This window comes from Bos grunniens, chromosome 16 (assembly GCF_055505025.1).
Source record: "Bos grunniens cultivar Pamir isolate PY7600 chromosome 16, Bosgru_T2T1.0, whole genome shotgun sequence".
NCBI classification, from domain to species: Eukaryota; Metazoa; Chordata; class Mammalia; order Artiodactyla; family Bovidae; genus Bos; species Bos grunniens.
In genome coordinates this window covers 54,461,313-54,483,299 of record NC_141180.1, presented here as the reverse complement: position 1 = coordinate 54,483,299, position 21,987 = coordinate 54,461,313, and the positions used below count along the sequence as shown (strand labels likewise).

The window sequence follows — 21,987 nt, the reverse complement described above, 5'->3', positions numbered from 1 at the left end:
GGAGAACCAGTTATTGATGAATAATCCTCTAATATTTCTTGCTTCTTTAGTAGACAGACATCATTTATCCAACTGCACCTCACCAAAAATGTATTCCTTTTGGAAACCACTCAAGGGAAACAGGGAGAGAAGGAAACAGAATTTCTCAGTACACTGGCGTGATTTGGTGTTTCTCTTTTCTGCACTCATGGGAAATTAATGTAAAAGCTTTCCTTATAGTCTTTACTATCTCCAGGTGGTGGTCCCCACAAACCATCCAGAGGCACTGAGACAGGATGAAAACCAAAATGGTTCAGGTACAAAACGGCTTCTCTTCTGTCTGCTCATTATAAACTCTTTGTCACCCAGTTTTAAAGCACCTGACTGCAAGAAATAATTCCATCTGAGCAGTTATTAAAACCTAACAACTAGCATGACACATCTAAAAATCCCTGGGAAAAGACAGCTCACCAAGGCATTGACTTCCCTGGTGGCTCAGACGGTAAAGAGTCTGCCTTCAATACAGGAGACTCGGGTTCAATCCTTGGGTCAGGAAGATCCCCTGTAGAAGGGAATGGCAACCTACTCATTGTTGCCTGGAGAATTCCACAGAGGAGCCTGGCAGGCTATAGTCCATGGGGTTGCAAAGAGTCTGACACTTAACAGTTACTGACTTAGTTGCCTGTCTTCCTCAGGCAGCACAACATTCTCAATTAGAAAATTAACATATAAGACTGACAGTCTCCCTGAACGCAACTCAGCTAAACGCTGAGTGTTCATGGGCAAAATAAACTGCCAAGAAAGATAGGCAGCTGCAAGGTCAGGAGCCTGAGAAGAGGGCAAGCTGGGAAATCTGATACTGCATCCCCTGAAAGTAATGACACAGACAATCCGCTAAGTGCAGCAAAAATCACTTGGATTGTGATGTAAATTGGAAGTTGGGGAGAGGCATGGTGAAGAGAAACCTTATTAAACTATGATCCCTTAGACACAGAGGATGCAAATGTGAGGAGAGAGGACAAAACACTTCAGAACTGTCCGGGGAGGGATCTGCAGGCTGTGCTGGGTTAAACAAAAGCATCATGAGAAACCTTCCCGGGCTGGTGGAATCAAGCCTGCTCTGCAGCTGAATCAAGCCTGGGCAGAGATAAGGGAAGGGAGAGGGAGGGAGTTGGGCCAGGCAGAGGGGTCCCCCATCTCTGGGCCTGTTGGGTGCAGAGGAGGAAGGAGGATTTCATTGGTGGTGCCCCAAGACGGGAGCAGGACAGGCAGGGCTGGGAAACACACCCCTGTTATAAGGACACATTCTTCCCATGTGCCCGGCATCCAGGGACCTCAGGGAGGTCTGTGGAGTGTGGAAGCAGCCTGGACCAGCTACCCAAGGTGGGCTATATTCCCCGCTGAATGAGGGTGGAGTCAGCAAGAAACTGGGCTCTTCTGCCCTGTGGGTGATTCTTTAAAAGATGCATGAGATCACTGGGCTGGGATCACTGGGCAAGAGCTCTGGACTGGGAGAGAGGAAAGCTGGTTTCTAGCTCTGTTTTGGCCATCACCTGGGTATCCTTGACAAATTTAACTTTCCTTGTTCTGTTTTTGTATGTGTTTGATGGGCAGTTTGAACTAGAATCATTTTCATAGCCTGGAAACCTTCAAATTATCTAATGAGATTTGCTGAGTGTCATGACAGCCATCACAGACCAGGACACAATCACCTCCCCTACTTTTTGGCAAATTTTTGAATCTATTATAGACAATCTTAAAAATATCTATGGAAAATAATGGTCTTGTGAAAGTCACTCAGTCATGTCCAACTCTTTGCAACCCCATAGACTATACAGTCCATGGAATTCTCCAGGCCAGAATACAGGAGTGGGTGGCCTTTCCCACCTCCAGGGGATCTTCCCAACCCCAGGGATCTAACCCAGGTCTCCCACATTGCAGATGGAATCTTTACCAGCTGAGCCACAAGGGGTGTACCAAAAAAATGGATAAATAAAACGGATTTACATATATCTGGGGGCATCCCAGGTGGTGCTAGTGGTAAAGACTCCACCTACCAAAGCAGAAGATAAGACGTATGAGCTGTGGGTTTGATTCCTGGGTGGGGAAGATCTCCTGGAGAAGGCATGGCAACCCACTCCAGTATTCTTGCCTGGAGAACCCCATGGACAGAGGAGCCTGGCGGGCTACACTCTATGGGGTCTCAAAGAATTGGACACGACTGAAGTGACTTAGCAGGCAAACACGTATATCCTGGCCTCAAATAGCAACTTTTTCCTACCTAGAAATTTACTCTCAGAGGGGACAGCTCCTGTGGCTAGATCATCTTTTAAGAGTAGAAAACTTTCCCCCCTCCATGTATTTCCACCTTCCTCTGCCCACTTCCATCCTCTACAATCTCCTGACATCACTGCCCCAGGCTAGTTATATAACTCAGGAGTAACTTGCAGAATCTTCTGGCTTTCATTTCCAAAACAAGGACTTAGGTCCAGGACACAGAGGCTTTTCCAGGAGGTCTTGAGAGGAGTGAAGTTGGAGGGGCAAAGCAGGGAGGTCTGGAAGAGAGGTCTGGGGGGTCCTGGGAGGACAGGACTTTGGCAAGCCCCTAGAGTCTGGCTGGTCAGTCCAAAAGTAGCAGAGACCACCAGAGAGGCGGGGTCAGCAGCCTTCTCAGTGGTAACCTGAGTGGATCAGACTGGTGAGCAGGATCCCCCGCAACCCCACCCCGAGCTCTCAGCACTGCATAAGATCCAGAAATCGTGACACCACCCTGTGGTGTTTTCTATTCTTGCCAGCCTGGTGAGACAAAGCCTGCAAACTAATATTAAGTTGATCTCTACAAAATAAAAGGCAGGGCAGTATTTCTTGCACAACTGAGCATGTTACTGATTCATACTCGCAAACCTTGTGTGTGTTGAGAAAGAAAATAAAGTTAGCCTTGGAATACTCTAGAACCAGTTAAGTCTCTGATCATGAACCTCAGAACACAGAAACTTAGGGCTGAAAGTGGTTTTCCATCTTGCCTTCATTATGAAAAGTGAAAGTGAAGTCGCTTAGTCATGTTCGACTCTTTGTGACCCCATGGACTGTAACCTATCAGGCTCCTCCGACCATCAGGTTTTCCAGGCAGGGATGCTGGAGAAGGAAATCCTGACCCAAGGATCAAACCTAGGTCTCCTCCACTGCAGGCAGATGCTTTACCATCTGAGCCACTAGGGAAGCCCAAAATGGTCCACATCCAGGTTCCTGTTGATGTATGGCAGAAACCAACATGATATTGTAAAGCACTTGAAAGTGAAAGTCACTCAGTCATGTCCGACTCTTTGCAACCCCATGGACTATATAGTCCATGGAATTCTCCAGGCCAAAATACTGGAGTCGCTAGCCTTTCCCTTCTCTAGGGGATCTTCCCAACCCAGGGATCGAACCCAGGTCTCCCATATTGCAGGCGGATTCATTACGGCCTTCATTATGGCCACCTTCAAATGCTGGCTCAGTTGCCCTGTCTACAGAATAGAGTGGTTATGAGGATTCAATGAGATGACACATATAGGTCATATTTCTGGGATCCTGGCAGTGTACTGCACATGGTAGATATTTATTGATGATTAAATTATTTATGACTAGTAAAGCTAGTCTAACCCACAATGAATAGATAGATAAACGGGTTTGGTGACCTTGGATAAGTCATGCTGTCAGCAGCACCACGATTAAGAATTCTGCAATAAAGCTGGAATCACAAACATCCATCTACAGTAAAGCATGAGCTGCTCACCCTGAATTAATATAGTGGTTTGAGTGCTCTTGCCTGGAGAATCCCATGGATGGAGGAGCCTGGTGGGCTACAGTCCATGTGGTCGCAAAGAGTTGGACACGACTGAGCGACTTCACTTTCTTTTCACTTTAAGTACACAGACCCTGAAGCCAGACACACCCAGTTGGAACCCTGCTCCCACTCACCACTGTGTCATTGGGTGAGCTCCCTGGGCCTCATTTTTGTCATCAGAAAAATAAGAATAATAACAAGACCCATTTTACAGGGACACAGAACAGTGTCTGCTGCTGCTGCTGCTAAGTCGCTTCAGTCGTGTCCGACTCTGTGCAACCCCATGGACTGTGTCTGGCTCAGAGTAAATGCTGTTTGTGTGTCTGCTATTATAACTGGTATCATGAATTTGTGCACAGTCAAGGAGAAAACATCTGGCCTGCACCATTATGAAGCAAAGTCAAGTTTGGGGCACTGGAGATGAGTTTACCATGCGTCAGGGAGGTGAGGACCAACTGCTTCCAGGTTGCAACATCATCTCCTTGGATTCGGCAGTACCATGGCTTGGGAGCTTACCCCAAATGAGAGTTCCCTGGGGCAACTGTTGGGGAGCAAGGTTAAATGAAACACAACCAATGTGAGCAGGGCAATTCATCCATATTCCTTAGCATACATGGGCTCTTCCCTCCTGCATGGAACTGTGGTTAGATCTCTTACAAAACAAACAAAACTATCCTCTCTTGACATGACCACTCCCCACTTCCTGCTGAGAAAAAATCTATCCTTTTGCCGTGGCCAAATTCCACAGATGTGAGGTCTGAAGACTCCGCCCAATGTTTCCACTGCCTATTAATCAGCCTCTTTTGACCCCATGAGATCTGGCTTTCCTATGGGAGTGCCACTCAAAGCTCGCCTCCTTCTCATCTGTTTTTGTTTGAATCGCTGTTCTTTTTGGCACAGACAGCTTTGGCCACGCATCTCTTCTTGAACTATCTCCTCCCTTGGCTTCTTTGATTTTCTTCTCTCTTTCTGTTTTCCACCAGTTCCTCTCTCCCACCACCACCTCCAGAATATAGGTTCTCCCCAAGACCTCAGCTTAGCTTATTCCCGCAGTGGTTGCATTGGCTTTCACAAGCTGAACCGTCCTCTCTGAGATCCCGTCACCTCCCTCCAACCCTGACCACATCCGCACTCAAAGTGCACTTTTCTGCTGATTAAAGGACATCCCCACTTACGCATCCTGCAATAACTTTAGATGCAAGAATACCCCAAGGTGACTTAACAATATTTTGGATTTTGAAAATCCTCCAGAAAATAGAAACATTTTTGCATGGCACTCAGAGTCATGGAGTGGACCTTCCCTGAGTCCAATTCCCCCTGCCTCGCAGGATTATATGCCAACCTTCTGTTTTCCTTCTTCATATTGCTCATCACCAAGTCTTACTTTTTTCCTTTCAAACATCTCTCGTGTTGTCCTTGCTTTTACAATTCCAACCAATGGAAATGGCATAAACAGGCATTGGATGGATGGTTCAGCTTTCTATCCAATGCCTGTTTATTGGGCACTCTCTCCCAAGAAAGTTGTTAGCTGAGAGGGCTTCATCAAGGATAAACCCAGCCCAAGTGACCTGGGAGCTAAGGGTCAGGAGCAGGAGGCACCCACAAGAGGGCATGATGCTGTGAGAGGATGTGCTGGCAGGCAGTGAGGCCCAGAGGAGGACATGCAAACCCAGCTTGAGGGACCTCTACACTCGGGATCCAGACACTGAGTGCTATGGATGGGGAAGGGTAAGCTCTCAACAGCAGTAGGCCTTCCTGGCAGAGGCTGTCAAACAGCAGAGTCAAGGGAGACAGGGAGCCCGGGCCTGAGTCTGCTGTGATCCAACTGGTTCATAAGATTGAAGTGTAAGTTCAGGGTGTGAACTGGTGGGAGGGGAGGCTGGAGAGGACACCCTGGGGCCAGATCAAGAAGGACGTTGCAGTCCATTCAGAGGCAGTGGTGGTGGTGGTTTAGTCACTAAGTTGTGTCCGACTCTTGTGATTGCATGTACCGTAGCCCACCAGGCTCCTCTGTCCATGGGGATTCTCCAGGCAAGAATACTGGAGTGAGTTGTCATTCCCTTCTCCAGAGGATCTTCCCAGGGCTGCTAAGGGCTTTAAGTACTGCCACTGAATTAAACCCAAATTCCTCCACCAAGCTTATCCAGTCTTTAAATTCCCAATAATAGCACTTAACCCACAAGTAAGTGAGGTGCTTCCTGGTGCCCACCTATGGCTGAATTTCAATCAGGAATCATTTACTGAGTGCTGTCTGCTATGTCTGCTGTCTGCTATCTAAGCGGACTGCTAGATGAGTAAGACACAGCCCAGTCTCAGCTGGTGGGGCAAAACCCCTCAAGCCAACTGGGCAACACAAAGTGTATAGGCTTCAGTAGGTGTTCGGTCATGGGACAGTGGAGGGGAAGGAGGAGCCCTCCAACTCTGCCTGAAGACCAGGGGAGCGGCCAGCCAGGAAAGTCTTCCTTGGGTAAGGTGCTATTTGAGATGCTATTTATGCTTCCTAAAAACCAGAGGATTCTGGGGACTTCCCTGATGGGAAATGTTTGTGTGTGTGTATGTGTGTGTGTTTGTATGCATGAAAAGAATATACAAATGGAGAAGAGGGACTAGCCTGGTGGTTCAGTGGTTAAGACTCTGAGCATCCAATGCAAAGGATGAGAGTTTGATCCCTGGTTGGGGAAATAAGATCCCACGTGCCATGCTGTGGCCAAAGAAAAGAGCCAAAAATATGCTCCCCACCTCCAAACAAAACAAAGAGGATTCCCCAAAAGACAGAATCCTGGGCACAGGACAGCAAGTGCAAGGAAAGAGAGACATACAGAAGAGGCCTGGTCAGAATGGCATGAGGTCAGTGTGGCAGAGGGCGCTTGACAGTGGCAGGAGGCGGAGCTGGGAAGGAAGGCAGAGAATGTGGGCTGCATGGGGAAGGGGAGAGAGAGTGCCTTTGCTTATTCTGAGCTTCAGGGGCTTTTCCCTCTTTGCCTTGCCTGGTGCCTGACCATTGTTTCTAAATGCAGCTGAAGACTAAGCAGCTCCTGGAACCTCTCTGCCTTTTCCAGACCACACGGGCTATCTTCTTTGAACCAGCAGACCATGCCACACAATTTCATTTGATTGCTCTCTGTTACACAGGTGCTGGATTCTCTCCTCCCTTGAACCTCGAAGCCTCTAAAGGGCAGGAACATTCCCTCAACCAACCTGAGTTGGTCCCATAGAGCTGAGCACACTATAAGTCATAGCCCCCATGTCGGGGAAGGCACTGCCAAAACAGAACTGGGAATTCCCAAAGCTTGTGACCTGGCTGAAGATTTCCATCTGCTTTCTGCATTCTTTCCCACAAAACAGAAAGGGAAACAAACATAGTGGATTCAGTCATTTCACATTTCAGTGTTTTCTTGCTCTCCGAGTCTGTCAGCAGGAACAGACAAACAGGACTATTTTGATTTCAGCACTCAGCAACCCAAACTTCCGGAGACAGGGAAATAAACAAAGAAAGCTCTGGGATACAACTTCACGGAAGCCTTGCCTCCTTAGAAACAAACCCCCAAAGCTGGCAGGGATGGCTCTGCATTCAAACCACAGACTCTAAAAGATTTTTGATCTACTCAGAGCTCTAATACCCGAGGGAATGGATGATTCTGCGCAGTCATTTAAAACAGGAGCACCAGAAGGGTGATATGCAGGGGTGTGGTCAGAGGGATTGTTAAAATACACTCAGTAACTAGCGTTGGCCTGGTTCCCTCCTCAGGGAACCCTCTGGAATGTCCCCACAATCCCACAAGTTGGGGATCAGCATCGAGCCCCACAGACCTTCTCCCAGGTTCCTCTTCCAAGGTTTCCTTTCTGATGGGCTGTGCCATCCCCAGGTCGGGAGGGAGGGACGCGGATGCTGGGCACAACGGGACGCTGCTGGCCACTGCCTTCTGTCCACAAGCACAAGGATGAAGTGAGTCTGAGAGTCGAGGAGTCCTTGGACAGATTGGTTAATACTCAGCCCGGCTGAGTAAATGCAGGCAGAAGTGATCAAACGACACACACTTGGGCAGGGCCTGGCAGCTCTCCAACATCAGTGTGTGATCACTATCAGCCTCTTCCAGGCACTGAGCAAGAGGGCAGCATCCCAGACGCACCTGACAACACCATATGCCCTGGGTCATTGCCCAGCAAGAGCACCTATCTGAAGGACACTGGGATTACCTGCTTGCTTCTGGGTCCAGGTGCTGGACAGGTGTTCAAAACACAGCCTCAACGGACTTGCTGGGACAACACCCCTCACCCCATGACAATCCACTATCCCCGTCCTCACCCCTTAAAAAAATATCATTCCATCTGCGGTTTCACAGGAGTGTTGCCACTATGCTCTTATCTTCACAAGCAGATTTTTCATTTTAAACTATTTACCTCAGAGTCTTTGCCAGGCTGCTCTACCTGGTGTTATGGGGGTGGAGATGTGGGGGTTCAAGGCCTTTTGTTGAGCAGCTCAGTAACTTTCTGGGATTTCCAGTGGTCCTGCTGAAGGTGGCTATTTCCCTTTTCTAAGGAAGATAGTGAAGCCACCTGCCCTTCTCAGGGTGGGGACGAAAGTGAAAAGGATGAAGTCTGATAGCACTGTTCAAAGGTGGAGGTGCAAGTGACTTCCTCACAGCCACAGTTTCCAGAGTCCCGCTGGCAAGGTATCCACGTGCTCCCCCTTTCTCCCTTCCCCCAGGGATGCCCCTCGAGAAGCCAAGAGCGAGGTCCAGGGAATGGGTCCAGGGAATGGGCGCCCGGGACGCAGGAGGGGAGCTGTCAACAACCCAGGACACCTCGGCCAGTAGAAGAGGCGCCCGGTGGTCACAGGTGGCTGGCTCCCCGCCCCCCTGGGGGCTCCGGGTCCCCGCCCCGTCCCTGCCGGGGGCCAGCAGCCCTGACCTGCCCTCGTCTGCTGCAGAGCTCTCACCTCCGGGGAAGTCTGCCCGCGCCTCGCACACCTCGGCTCGCTCCTCGCAGTCGCAGAAGCTGAGCCCCACGCGGGGGCCGGAAGACCTCGCCGGCCCCGCCCCCGGGCAGGCCCCGCCCACCAGGCCGGCCCCGCCCCCTCAGCCCAGGTAACCTCTTTGTTCTTTCTGGCTAGCGGCCGTCCTGCTCGAATCTTGAGGCTCCTCTGCTGCTGCGGGGACAGGCGAAAGTGTCCGTTTGACGAGGAAGAATATAACGGACCCAAGGACTTGGGGGGTCGGGAGAGAGGGACGCGGATGCTGGGTGCATGGGGCGCTCTGGATCCAGGGAGAGGGGCCGCCTATAAGGGGGGGCGGGCTTCCAGGGCTGGGAGACCCGCAGAGCTGCCACCTCTGTAGACTCCCAGAATGTCCCTCGAGATCCTCCAGGGCAGCTTTCGCTTCCCTTTCTCTTCCCATCGCACAGGGGAGGAGCTCAGGCCCGAGGAACTGGAGAAGTGGTTCGAAGACACAGTCAGAAGCTGGCAAGACCGTGCCCTCTGACTCCGGCTGCAGTGCTCCTTCTATGGAGCCAAACCTCGGGCTAAAAGCGGAACATTTTGATACATTTCAGCCAGCGAGTGCCAGCTGGGAGCTGGCGTGATTTGAGGAAGGAAACCCGGGGTTGTCTGAAGAACCCAGGAGAAAACAGACCCTTTCTGTCCTATGAGAGCAGTGATCCTTCTCTCTTCTTTACCCCCACCTCCTCTGGAGCTAGAGTTTGAAGGAAAAGGGACCTGTCAGAAATAAGAACCGGCTCCCTAGAGGCCTGTGCAACCAAACGGTTAAGGAAAGGTGCTGATCAGAAAGTGGTGGAGTGGCTCTCTGGGAGGAAACCCAGTTGGGGGGCAGACGTGGCCCTGTCTTGAGCAGGACTGGGGTTGGGGGAGCGTGAGGGTGGATGCACAAACTGCGCGGGTTGTTGAGTCTCAAACCCGCACTAATGAGGGGAGCTCGGGTGTAATCAGAACAGCTGACTCCCACTCACCGGGGAACTGGGTGATTGGATGGGCAAGGTGTGAAAGATCCGTGTAAAACCCTGGCACTTAATTACAGCGCAAGGATCTCTTTGTAGAGTCTTCTCGGCTCCCGTCCTTGACTGGCAGCCTGAAGTGTGAGTGACAGGTTGTCTCAAGTAGGTCTGAAGGGCCGCTGTGCAGAGCGATGGAGCCGCCTTCCTGCTCAACCCTAACCCCCAGTGGCGGGGCTGCGGAGAGAGAGGCGCGCTCACACTCGGGCTGCCAGGAATGGGTGGGAGGTGCGGTCTGCAAGAGCTTCCAGTGAGGGCTGAGAGCTGGGAGCCCCAGCGGCCAAACCTGATCGGAAACAGAGCCTTGCTGGTGGTGGGGGTCAGTCTTTTTTTTTTTTTTGGTTGGTGGAACCGAGAGCACATTCAAGAGCTTGGTTCACAGCACATTTACCCTGCTTTGTCCTGGTGGAACTGCAAGGCCAGATGGGGGCCTTGCAAATCTCAGGAGCAAGGGTGCTGGGGATAGGTAGGGGAGGAGGGAGAAAGTTCCAGGCTGTGAGGTCTCCCCAGGGACAATGAAGCCCTCTCCCCAGGCTGGCACCCGGCTTGGATACTGTTTCCATCCATCTGGCTTCAGGGGACTCATGTCAAGCCTGAAAGGACCCTTAGGTCCTGTCTACCTGACAGTGTCTTTCGACAGATGGGGTCATTTGAGGGAGATGACAACTTTCACCTGAATGGACAGGACAGCTTAGGATCTTCTCACATGTGTCCTTTGAAGGCCATCTCTCCCCAGTCTGGCAGGGGAAGGGGAGGTGATCAAAGTCTTTGCTGATTTAATCAGGACTGTGAAGAGGGCTGAGTGCCGAAGAATTGATGCTTTTGAACTGTGGTGTTGGAGAAGACTCTTGAGAGTCCCTTAGACTGCAAGGAGATCCAACCAGGCCATTCTGAAGGAGATCAGCCCTGGGATTTCTTTGGAAAGAATGATGCTAAAGCTGAAACTTCAGTACTTTGGCCACCTCATGTGAAGAATTGACTCATTGGAAAAGACTCTGATGCTGGGAGGGATTGGGGGCAGGAGGAGAAGGGGACGACTGAGGATGAGATGGCTGGATGGCATCACTGACTCGATGGACGTGAGTCTGAGTGAACTCCGAGAGTTGGTGATGGACAGGGAGGCCTGGCGTACTGCGATTCATGGGGTCGCAAAGAGTCAGACACGACTGAGTGACTGATCTGATCTGATCTGAGGGCTCTTACTTGCTTTTTTGTCTATTAAAATCCAGAGTGGTACACAGGGTGCTCACAGGCACAGCCCTCTTAGAGGTACTTGTCACTCCCCCGATTAACTTTCAGTTAGTTCCCTATTCACTGAGATTAGTATCCAGTTTGCAGACCAAGGCCCTGGCAGCTTTTGCAGGCTCACTTCCCTAGCCCTCACCTCCCAGACTCCAGCCTCACCAACTGCCTTTCACTTACTTAGGCTCCTTACACACACTGCTCTTTCTGCCTGTGAGGCCCCTTCCCCACGACTTTGCACAACTCACTCCTGTCCATCCTTCAGTCTCCCCTCAAATGGCACCTCTTCAAGGAGAAGTTCCCATCCCCCTATCTAAAGGATGCTCCTCCTGTAATTCTTTCTCCTCGTATCCTGTTCTTTTTCTTCACAACTCTCCCCTCAATTTGTAATTTTATATACCCATTGTGTTTATGTGTTTACTGGTACATTCTCCCCTTAATACTTTAAAAAAATTTATTGACGTTTTACTGATTTACAATGTTGTGTTAATTACTGCTGTACAGCAAAGTGATCCAGTTTCATATATATATATATGTGTGTGTGTGTGTGTGTGTACATATACATATACACAAATATATGGGCTTCCCTGGTAGCTCAGGTGGTAAAGAATCCACCTACAATGCAAGAGACCCCAGTTCAATTCCTGGGTCTGGGAAGATCCCCTGGAGAAGGGGTAGGCTACCCACCCAGTATCCTTGGGCTTCCCCGGTGGTTCAGAGGGTAAAGAATCTGCCTGCAATGTGGGAGACCTGGGTTGAATCCCTGGGTCGGGAAGATCCTCTGGAGGAGGGCATGACAACCTACTCCAGTATTCTTGCCTAAAGAATCCTCGTGGACAGAGGAGCCTGGTGGGCTACAGTCCATGGAGTTGCAAAAAGCTGGGGACAACTGTGCTTACTAAGCACAGCACAGCACACACAAAGACACATACACACACACACACACATACATCCTTTTTATATATATTCTTTTCTATTATGATTTGTCACAAGATAGTGAATATAGTTTTCCATGCTATCCCTTTAATACTTAATAGACTTAATAATTTGTGAACCTTATAAGGAGAAGAGGCTTGTCTGATATGTACTCTTCAAATCCAGTATTTGACAAATGTCTCCAGATAAACATTTATTGGTGGTTAACGGATGAATGAATGATATTGGCATTGTTCATTTTAAAGGACAAAATTAGAACTCAATAAACTTGTAAACCTAAGCATTAGTGACTATTTCTATTAAAAAGGTAACAACCAAAACAAGATTCAGGGAAATACAAATTCCAGGGTTTATTAGGTACTTCTTAAACTAACCATCCATTCAGCAACCATATATTAAGCTTCTGCTATAGACCCTGTGCTTCTGGCCAGGAATACAAATCTGAATAAGATCTGGCTTTCAGCATCAAGGAACTCACAGCCCAGTGGGTAGGGTGGATGTGTAAACAAATGGTTATAGTATAATTTGATAAATGCTACAGTAACATATGTACCTAACTCTGTCTAAAATGCCTGCATCCAAGACCTGATGGCATTGCTGCAACTAAAGATAATGACAATTTCGTCAGCCAGATAGAGCAGAGGGAGGTCATTCCAGGCTAGGGGAACAGCCTGCAGAAGAACAGAGGGGAGAAGGAAGGTGGCTTCTTTGGGGAACTGACACTGGATTGTGTAACTGGAGCGAGGGGGTGGGGGCCAGATCATAGGAGGCCATCACGTAGGCTCTGCTAAAGAGTTTGGATTTTGCCTGGCTACCTGTGGAGACTGGGGATCCACTGGATGGTGTTAATCAATGGAGTGACACCGTACCTTCATATTTGTCTGTTAGACTTATAATCCTAACATCAGCATGTAGAATGGATGGGGTAAGGGATGGGGGAGTGTCTCTCAGAAATAACCCCAGCCAGGTGGCTATTGCTATTGTCCAAGCAAAGATAATAAGAGTGTAAATTAGAGCAGTGGCATTCATGCACTTCAGCCAATAAATTTTTTCCATTTATGAACTAAGCACTATGTTAGTGGTAGGATATGATATTACTAATAATAACCAATGTTTATTGGGTGCTAATGCCCTGCTCTATTCAGAGCACTGTACTAACTGATTTTATCCTCACCACAATCCTATGAGTCAGGACAATTATCATTCCCATTTTGCAAATGGGGAAACTGAGGGAGAAGAGGTCATATAACTTACACTTGCTTACACAGCTAGTAAATGACAAAGCTAGGTTCTGAACTCAGGTAACTGGGGTTTAGAATGCACTCTCTTAACCATTATCCTATACTGATAAGATGGTAATGCAAAAGCTAGACAAGGTTCCTGGTCTTGCAGAACCAACGTTCTGGCCCTGGAGATGTAAAGAAGACAGATTAGAGCAAGATTTAGATTATGGAGTCAGCAAAACGTGGTTCCTGTGAAAGAAAGAGATGTCAGGGTAATTTCACAAGATCCTAGCTTTGTGATTGGTTAGGTATTCTTGCCTGGAGAATCCCATGGACAGAGGAGCCTTGCAGGCTACAATTCATGAGGTTGCAAGAGTTAGACATGACTTAGCGACTAAACCACCACCACCAGGGCTGTGCCAGTCACAGAGCTAGGAAATACAGAGGGGTGGGGTGGTAGTGTGTTCATAGGTGGACTTGGAGGGGCAAGTTCAGTTTGGGGTAAATTAGTGTTGAGCTGTCTATGGGATGTGTAGGTGGAGCCATCCAGCAGGCAGTTCAAGTCTTATATCCAAAGAATAGAAGAAACTTCTCTCTGGAGACAGAGGTGAGAGGCATCAGGATAGAGGTGATGGTTGAAATCACAGGTGAAAAACTGTCTAGAGGACAGGCAGAGTCAAGGTCCAAGAAAGAGGATAAGTTCATAAAAGACTGACAAATTTAACTGCATTAAAATAAGACCTCTGTTCATCAAAAGACATTATGAAAAGACTGAAAAAATAGGAAACAAAACTGGAGATGTTTGCAACACATATAACTACCAAAGGGCAAATATTCAGATCATATAAAGACATCATAAAAATCAGTAAGAAGACAAAAGAAAAATGGACGAAAGATACAAGCAGATACTTCTCTGCAATGGGCTGCTATGTTTCATATACTTTTATGTATGTATGTTGTCTTTCACATTAAATAACTGTAAAAGAGAGAAAGGAAGAAACAAAGTGAAAAGAAAAAATAGGAGGAAAATCAAGAAAGTGAGGAACCAAGAAAGTTGTATGAATGTCAAGCATGGAAATGGTCAACTGTTCTAGAAATCACATACCAAAAAGAGTAACATCTTCCCATTGGACTGACAACTTGTGAATGTTTAGGCAGAATTCTGGACTTCCCTTGTGGTGCAGTGGTAAAGAATCTGCCTGACAATGCAGGACACACAGGTTCCATCCCTGGGTTGGGAAGATCCCCTGGAGAAGGAAATGGCAAGCCACTCTAGTATTGTTGCCTGGGAAGTCCCATGAACCGAGGAGCCTGGTGGGCTACAGTCCATGGGGTCAAAACAGAGCTCTCAGGTGGTCTCCAAGATGCTCAGACCCTGGTGCACCCACCTATGTACTCCTCTCCTCTCGAAGTAGGTGGTGAGACCACCCCTTCCTGATTAGGTTTTGTTATAGAAGTCTCCATCTCAGCAGCCTGTTGAGCGATTCACATGATGCCCTTGAAGTAGCAGACAGCCTGTTGTGAATAGCCTTATGGAGGGGACCACATGGCTAGGGCCTAAGGGCAGCCTCTAGGGGCTGAGAGTGCTCCCTGGACATTTAGCAAGAAAGAAAACAAGCGTTTCCATCCTATAGTCACAACCCCAAGCTCCAGAAAGGAACATAGCCCAGCTGATGCCTTGATTTCAGTCTTGTTAGACTCTACGTGGAGAACCCAGCTATGTCACTGGATTATGAATCCATAAGAGTGGACTCTACCATGCTTGAACTTCTGACCCACAGAAACTGTAAGGTACTACATGGGTGTTATTTTAAGCCACTGAGTTGGTGTTAATTAGTTATGCAATGATAGAAACCAAACACAGCAGATCATTGAGGACTTCAGCATCAAGTTGGTCATTGAGAGAAACCTTTAAAATAAGAGTCCCATGCCCCTGTGGTCCCTCGCTTAGATTCAACAAACTCTCCCTCACTCTGCTCCCTGACAAATTTGGCTCAAATAGATCCTTTATTCTACCCTGTGCTGCCATCATTTGCCATCTTGTCATCAGTGTTACAGTTTTCCCCTTGAATCCAATTTCTTCCTTCATCACTCAGCTAGGCTGTGAGCATCAAGGAGGCAGCTCTCTTTGTAGAGTTTCCTTATCTTCACCTTTATGTCCCTGGCCCCTTTTTCCAGCCATGACACATGGTGAGTGCTCAATAAATGTTGGCCAAAGGGGTGAAGTGATGAATGGCGAAAACCCATGTCACCTCATTATGCCTGAAGGGAAGCAGGCTTTGGGAACGCAGGAAGCTGGCTCTCTCTATGGCAGTTTGGGGCTGTGGAGTTCTATGGGGCCATTGCCATGGCAGGTAATTTGCAAGCCCTGGAGAGACCCTTACAGGTAATTGTGGTTGTACCCTCTCTAGAGCCAGTTGTCCACATACCACTGAAAAGGAACCCACAGAGGGGCTGTTGGGATGGCCCTGTCTACTAATGGTTTCAGAGACCTGAGCTGTAAAAAGCTTCTGAAAGCCCCTTGGTGGGGTTATTTTATAGCTCTTCAGGAAGGCCAATTATTTGAGGGCCTGAAACAGTTGGAGGGCTCAGGAATACATCGGAGGCTGTGTAACCGCAGCTCTACAAGTGAACTTCAGAAGAGTCCTTTGGCCAGTACTCTAGGTTAGGAAAAGAAATAGCAGTTTGTCACACTCCGCTAAGGTGAGTTGACATTATCCTTCTGGTCTAGGGCTGGATTTGAGCTTTCTGTTCTTTTGGAAATGTCCCTCACTGGATCTTAATTGCTTCCTTCTCCTCCTCCTTTTCCCTGCTTCACTTCTTTTCTCCTTTCACCAATGCAAAGCTTTTTCGTCTCCAAGACACTTGTGAGGATTCATCTCTCTCCTTTAGATCAGCGGTCTCCAACCTTTTTGACACTAGGGACCAGTTTTGTGGAAGACAATTCTTGTATGGACTGGGGGAAAGGGGGATGATTCGGGATGATTCAAGCACATTAAGTTTATTGTGCACTTTATTTCTATTATTATTACATCAGCTCCACCTCAGATCATCAGGCATTAGATCCTGGAGGTTGGGGACCTTTGTCCTTAAGCAGGGCTTCCCAGGTGGTGCTAGAAATAGAACCCACCTGCAAAAGCAGCAGATGAAAGAGATGTGGGTTCGATCCCTGAGTTGGGAAGATCCTCTGGAGGAGGGCATGGCAACCCACTCCAGTACTCTTGCCTGGAGAATTCCATGGACAGAGGAGCCTGGTGGGCTACAGTCATGGGACCACAGAGAGTCAGACACGACTGAGCAGCTGAGCACTGCCCTTAAGCGGTCAAATTCCTCCTCCCTTGATCCTTGGTAGAGTCTGACTGTCTCTTCCTGGATCCCCTTGATTCTACTCTCCCTACCTCTTCCTCCTCCCAAGTCCCAGCCAAAGTGGAATCCTTTTACCTTGTTAGTTAGCGAATGCCAAGCAGTTACCATGAGCAGTTCATCTCCTGGGATGCACGCGTGCGTATCTGAGATCTCAGATTCAGGCATAGCTGCAGGGCTGCTAAGACCTCTTCACTGGGTTGTGCCTTGTTGCAGATTTCCTGGTTGGTTGGCAAAGGGGAGTGAGAGAGAGGGGTGTGGGCCAGAGGGAGGCATGTATTGGCAAGGGTGCAGGCACTTCTAGCAATGTTCCTTTCTGCTGCCTGGCAACACCAATTATAAGAAAGTGAGATACAAGAAAGTGAGTTTCCATCCTCTTCTGTTTATGCCAAGAGCATGAATTATTTTCTTTTTCTCCAACTTTATTGTCTGTAAACTTCTTGCTGCATTTCTATCAAAGAACAGGTCTCTGATGTACTTGATACTATGTATAAAGTAGATAACTAATGAGAAACCTACTGTATAGCCCAGGAAACTCTACTCAGTGCTCTGTGGTGACCTAAAAGGGAAGGAAATCCAAAAGGGAGGGGATATATGTATACGTGTAGCTGATTCACTTTGCTGTACATCAGAAACTAAGACAACATTGTAAAGCAACTATACTCCAATAAAAATTATTTTTTAAAAGAAGAACACATCTCTGAAAATCTCGAGGAGAGCCTGGGGAGACCCTGTATCACACATTTCTACTAATCCCTAAAGAACAGTCATGAGGTTAAAATGTGGCTCCCTACAGGACAACGGCAGGCACAGCTGGAGTGCTGTGTTACTGCTGTGGGTTGGAGGGAGCCTCTCCTTCTGGGTGAGCTGCCAGGAGACTCAGGAGTCTTCCGTTATCTGGGTCTGGGGAGAAATCTGCCCACCGTGACCAGAGGCTTCATGGCTGTGTTCTGTGCTCCTCCCTAGTGGCTGCTGAGCACCTGGGGTGGAGGATGTGTGTGGGTGGGCATGAACTTCATGACCTTATCTGACCTAGTTTGATACTCTTCTCCACCTCAAGTTGCAAAATTTTCTTAGGTGGTATTGCAATTTTGTTTCCTCAAAAGGTGACAAGAAGTTTTGTTTTTAATCCATTTGGACTCAAAGAAACAGTTTGATCTCGTTGAGAGCCATCTCCTCCAAACTGTCTTCCCCTTTTGTTTCTGTGACGCATCCAAGTCACCTCTGATCTGTTTGAACAGGTCCTCAAGTTAGACCAGAAATATCATCTTCTCTCTTAGGACAGCTCTCTACTCCTGGCCACTTCCATGACCTGACTGTCCCTCTGCGCTTCCAGTCACCCGGCTGAACCATGCTGAGGCTGTCTCGAGTGATTGCCTCCTCCCTCAGTTAATAGGCACCGATGTTCACTCAGATTTTCCTTTTGAGATTTCTCTTGCAACCAGTTCTTTATGTCTAGTCTCATCAACACTTGCCCTCGTCCAGGATCTCATCTCTTCGTCCATTCATTCAACACATATTTAGTGAACCTCTACTCAGTAGCGGTGTGGGCTGGGGAGCCTCCTAGCCCAGCATTCAAAGCCCCGCTGTCCTATTTCCCAGTTATGTGACCTTGGATGCATTTCCCAGTCTCTCTGAACCTCAGTTTCTAATTTGTAAAGTAGGAACAATAATACCTCCCTTATCAGGCTATTGTCAAGATTAAAATTATACATGTCCTGTACGTTGCCGAGCAGAAGGCTGGTGGTTTGTAGGTGTTCAGTTGCTACCCGCCAGTTGATGTGTGTGGCACCAGTTAGGGGTGAATGAGGCTGACCTTTTATAAGAATGAGATGGACATGCACACGGCAAGTCATCTCGTGCTACAGTTGCAGCCAAAGACATCTGTAGGGGAGGCGAGGGGGTCATGAGCCTACCCGGGAAGGATCAGGAAAAGCCTCAGATGGGAGGCACAGGTGAGCGGATTTTTGAAAGACCGCCAGCCGAGTCATGTTTGCCAGAGTACCGTGTCAAGCCCAGCATCTTCCACCAGGGTGGCCCTGACCCGGTGACCCCTCTTGGCAGTCCATCTGCTCCTGTTCACTTTCCATGAGTAGTGAGAGTGCCCTTTTGAGACATAATTCATGGGTCATTAAGACCTTCCAGTGGCTTCTGCTTGTACTTGGAGTCCAGTGAAACTCATCTGTATGGCCGGGGAGGCCCAGAGTGACTGGCCTGCTTCCTCCTAGCTCAGCTGCTGCCCCTCTGCCTTGCCCATGGCTGTCCTTCCTGCTCTCCTTCCAGCCTTTGTCCCTGCAGTACCCCTGCCTGGAACACCTTCCCAGGGCAGCTCCTTCTCACCCTTCAGGTCAAAGCCCAACCATGACACCTTTGCGTCCTTCCCTGCTCCCCTTGTCTAAAGTAGAGATCCTTCCTCACTGTCTCCGCCTTAGTTTTTGATCAGTATCTTGTTTATTTCCTCCACACCCCTCCTTGGCTATCTGCAACTAGCTGTGTATTCATTGGTTTGTTTGTTTACTGTAGGAGCTCCCCATACACTTAATTTACCATCTGAACCCCTCGTCCATCATGTCTTCCATCTGAGGTTTTTCCTGATCATTCCTAGGCCTGTGATTGGCCTATGACTGGCGTTCAGTAAGCATCTATAGGTACATCAGTCAGCTGAGAGGATCGATTTCATCATTGCTGAACAGCTGGCAAGACCAGACTAGCAGGACCCTCTGTATCTCCATGGCCTTGATCCAGTCACCTCCAGATACAGTCAGGCAAACTTTCCTTAAACCCTCTGTCTTCATGTCCTCCTCCACTGCTTGTCGTGTCTAGAAGTATCATTCTTGATTTTACTTAGAACAATTTTTTCCATTTCAAAATTGACACCTGGTTATTGTAGAAAGAATGCAAGAATGGTTATTGTAGAAAGGAAGGAAGGGAAAGAGATTACTCATAGTTCTTCCTCTGAGTTATAACCATCACTAACATTTAAATCTTCACTTTGACTTTTCACTTTCACGCATTGGAGAAGGAAATGGCAACCCACTCCAGTGTTCTTGCCTGGAGAATCCCAGGGACTGCGGGGCCTGGTGGGCTGCCGTCTATGGGGTCGCACAGAGTCAGACACGACTGAAGCGACTTAGCAGCAGTAGCAGCAGCAACATTTAAATGAGTTTCTTTCCAAGCATATTTGCTATGAATATTTTAAATGCAACATCATATGGCAAATATAAAATTACATAAATTGATTTTTAAGAAATAATCTCTTTTTCCTGACTACAAAAGTGTACTCATTTACAGTGAAATGTTACAGAAATGAAAATATAAAGAAGAAAAGAATTACCTGGATTCTTCTACATTCTTTTTATTTTTTGGCCAGGCTGCTCGGCATGTGGGATCTTCATTCCCTGACTAGGGATCACACTCTTGCCCCCCTGCATTCGAAGCTTGATGACTTAACCACTGGGCTGTCAGGGAAGTCCCTCTTCTACATTCTTAGTCTTTTCATACACACCCACACACACCCACACCCACACCCACACCATACTTGGTATTTCATTGTGTCTCAAAACACAAGTTCAACTTTATCACACATTATGGAGGACTATTTTGTAAAACACTTTGTTGAAACACAAGGAAGAGAATTCACATCACATTCTATCCAGCAGGAGCTTATTTAAATTCCTTTCTCTCCTACTGGTCTCTTTCCCAGGCGGTGAAGAAGAGTGGAAAGAATGAACACGGGTCCTGCTGCCAGACTTGCTTGGTTTTGTTTATTTATTTATTAGACTGATCTTCCTCTTAGTTGCAGCATGTGGAATCTAATTCCCCCACCAGGGATCAAACCCAGGCCCCCTGCTTTCAAGCATGGAATCTTAGCCACTGGACCACCAGGGAAGTCTTCAAAATTGGTTTGAGCCCCAAGTTCTGCTGCTTACTAGCTCTCAGACCTTGGCTGAGTCACTTAATTTTCCTGAACTTCAGTTTCCTCATCTGTATAGTGGGGAATAGCACCTACCTCATAGAGTTGTAAGTACTTGAAAAAAAAAAAAATGCTTAGAATGGAGCCTTGCACATAATGAGCCGTTATTATTCTCCTAGTCTCCTCCAGTTCTTTCTGTGTTTTGGAACAATTCAATTACCATATCATTTTGTCTCCCCTACTCAGCAAAGCAGAAGTCTCATGGCTGGAAAATGTAAGCAGATGTAATGTGCCCACCTGTGTACATGTGTGCATATGCATGTACATAGCTCCATCCTCCCCAAGGCTCACTGAGGGAAACTTCTAACATCAGCAAATATTTCCACAGGGAGTGTTTCTGCAGCTTGGGAAATAGGATTCGTTTTTGTCTCACTTTCTCATTCATGTTCTTCCAACCTCTCTCTATATATGCCTTTTTGTGTGTATGTATAAGTGACACAGCCAAGATTCTACTACATATATTTCTTTAAAGAGTAATTAACACAAGAACATTCACATGTCTTAAATGCAAGATGATGTGAATAGAGACTGATGACCTCATCTTTGCTTCTTGGTATTGTATTACTTTTTAAACATAAAAAATACAACCAAAAATCTTGTACCACTCACAATGCAGAAAAATCACTATTGAAGTTCCTTATTATTATGTGGCCATATTTAAAAATTTTTAGTGGAAGGCAAAAAGAGATTCTTTGTTTAGCGTTTCTCCTGGCTCAGTCTTCTACCATGTTAATCATTTATAGCAGTTCATAACTGCTGGAACAGAACAGCAGCAGTTATTGTTTTGTTCCCATCAAGCCTGGCAGGAGATACAATCCCAAGGATGGAGTGATACATATAGGTCAAACCACACCTCCTGGTGCTAGAAAAGCTGTGGAAGCAGAAGCGGGGAAGGAGATGAGGGGATTCTGCATGGTCAAGCCTTGCCCTAGGGAGATGCATAATCAGACCAGATTACTAAGATTGGGATTCAAATTCAGTGAGAAGGGACCCATAAATACTTTGATATGTGATTTTACCAGTTGTGTTCTGAAATTTAGCTTTCAGTCAAGTGGAATATAAGTTTGTGTAATTTTTTTCACAGAAGTTGTGTTTTCCATGAGCATATGCTACTTCCATATATCACAAACAGTTTGGATTGGAGTAAAATTCTCAAATCTTTACTGAGTTGGCCAGAAGGTTCTTTTGGGGTTTTCTGTAATATCTTACTTTCTTCACTCATAATGCTCTGGATATAACTTAAAAAATATTTAGCTTTGCTAAGAAGTCTACAACATAAAATCCATTCCTTTGCTTATAAGGCAAATAAAAACTTTCCATTTCCTGGATGGTTATATTACTTTCTTGCATGCCTTATAAGTAAAAACTATTTCCAAAAGATTTCTAGAAATGGATCAGATAATTAATTGCACCTGGAATCCAGACTATGCTTTTGTACT

General features: G+C 47.3%; 1 protein-coding gene across 15 annotated transcripts in view; it reads right to left on the bottom strand.

Annotated features, from left to right (window-relative positions):
* TLR5 (toll like receptor 5) overlaps window positions 1-9,158 on the bottom strand; it is a 36,909-nt gene extending 27,751 nt beyond the window's left edge. For 5 of the 15 annotated variants that reach the window (XR_015142806.1, XR_015142805.1, XM_086342697.1 and 2 more), the window contains exons 1-3: window positions 8,745-8,798; window positions 7,616-7,728; window positions 4,236-4,346 (exon numbers count right to left, since the gene is read on the bottom strand). The gene's annotated coding sequence lies outside the window, so the exon portion shown is untranslated. Of the gene's footprint in view, window positions 1-4,235; window positions 4,347-7,615; window positions 8,288-8,744; window positions 8,799-8,897 lie in introns of those variants that run through there. The other 10 variants (XR_015142804.1, XM_086342696.1, XM_086342689.1 and 7 more) reach the window with 6 other exon arrangements.
* Window positions 9,159-21,987: the final 12,829 nt, after the last annotated feature.